The sequence below is a fragment of the Adiantum capillus-veneris genome, chromosome 14 (assembly GCF_014529385.1).
Source record: "Adiantum capillus-veneris isolate H3 chromosome 14, ASM1452938v2, whole genome shotgun sequence".
Classification (NCBI taxonomy): Eukaryota; Viridiplantae; Streptophyta; class Polypodiopsida; order Polypodiales; family Pteridaceae; genus Adiantum; species Adiantum capillus-veneris.
Genome location: NC_140944.1, coordinates 13,761,620 through 13,763,633, shown reverse-complemented (window position 1 = coordinate 13,763,633; position 2,014 = coordinate 13,761,620).

Here is a 2,014-nt window from a genome sequence, read left to right as displayed (position 1 = left end):
TGTATATATTTCCTTGGTCATGGATACGCTTGCAGACTTACGTGATACTGGGCAAAAATTGATGATGTGGATGGGTGGCACCCAATTGCATTCCACGTTTGAGTTGCTATTTTATAAATGTGAGGGAAATTTTTTTGCCTCACTTAGCCTTGCAATACTATATTTGATAAATGTGAGACAAGGTGCGTGGTCTACCTATTGTTGTGTATACGCACAGTACTTATGGCATGTTGTGCAACTTTGAATATGGAAATCATAGAGAATACAACCTCTCAAGTTATTTTTTGACTGGATTTTTTCTTTTCAGATAATTATAATAATGTGTTGCTTTACTTAAATGATTATTTTGGTTGTTAGACTTGCTGTGGAAGTACTATTGTCTATTTTTTACAACATTTATCACTTATAGTTGCAAAAATGGCCTGCATATCACAAAAACCTATCATAAAGAATTTTCTTGTTGATCTTAGCCATTGCAAGATTACTGGACTATTGGGTTAACCATAGTGTCTGATGGATTGATGCTGGAACGAACATGAGACTATTTGTTTTCCCCAGATAGCATATTGGATCTGATCTCTTGATTATCTCTCTTTTGTGTTGATTATCCTTGGGGGTTGTTTGATGGTTGGCTTCTCTCTTGTATCCTCTAGAGATATTACTGATTCGTTTTTATGGTCTTTTAAGCTTCCTCAGGTTTTGGTCCACCGTATTTTTTGATGGGTTGATGTTGGAACCTATATGAAACTATTTTTTAACTAAGATAGCATTAATGGAGTTGATTGTCTCTCGATTATCTCTCTTTTTTTGTTGATTAGCCTTGGGGGATGTTTGATGGCTAGCTTCTCTCCTGACTTTTTGATATCCTCTAGAGCTATTACTGATTTTTTTTAATGCTATTTTAAGTTTTGGCCTCAGGTTGTGTCTAATCATACTACTCTAAATCTAGCAATTTTAACGAGAGCTATTGCTTTTCAATGGCCTCTCTTTCCTATTTGGTTACATATCTGTTTGACCTTTTGGGATGAGAATGTGGTGTATGTATATTAGTCGTTGCTATTTGACCTTCCTACCATGCCTACTCTGATCTTTTCTTGTGATTGTAATAAGTGTTTTATGATAAGTTTTGATATGGTATACCTGAGGAATAGCTCATCTAAAATTAGGTTGATACTTCAACAATTGAACTGTTATGAAGTAATTTGATTAATGTATATTGTAATCATCATGAATAATATACTTTTGCTAGCTTAGAAAGGATTGATAACTCATAGATGAATAAAGTGTGGAGAAGCCTTACTTATGATTTTTTTCTAGCCTTGATAGCTGAGACTAGTGTTATGAAATGAATTTTGGCTTCACTAATTGACCATAACACATGCAGATGCAAAACTAGGCTAAACGAAAAAAACATTGCTATATGGTTACCTACTCTTATCTTGTATTGAGTGTCTTACTCTAGGTTCTTTTTATGGAACTTGGTGATTAGATTGGCAGGTTCTTTTCAGGTTACTAGCTCTTTCATAAACGTGGAATGTTTCTATAACCTGGAATTTTTTGCCTTCAAAATTGGTAAATAAAACAAACACAAACAAAGACCTAGGGTAGTTGTTGCTTGGTCATTTTGGTTTATAATAAAGGTAACATAGTGCTTACTAGCAGAGATTAGGTACTCATTGTGCTGTGAAATGTTGAAATTTAACTTTTTTGCTTTGATTATGCCTTGAAATACTTGAGAATCTTAGCCTATGTTGAAAAGGATGATACCCTAGTAAGACATGCTATAATTATAGATGTGATGTGACCTTTATACCTAGGTTTATTCTCCTGATTTGGGGATAAGTGTAAATAACTCTTGATAAATTGAAGAGTAGTGACTTTTCCAATATTGGTTTCTAGATTAATTTTTTTTCAAATCTTGGCTAGCAACACCAGGGTTAAACTAATGTGTCTCGAATGATTGATTAGGTAAAGGCTGGTTTGTTGGTGTTGCCTCACTTAGATGCTTCTATAA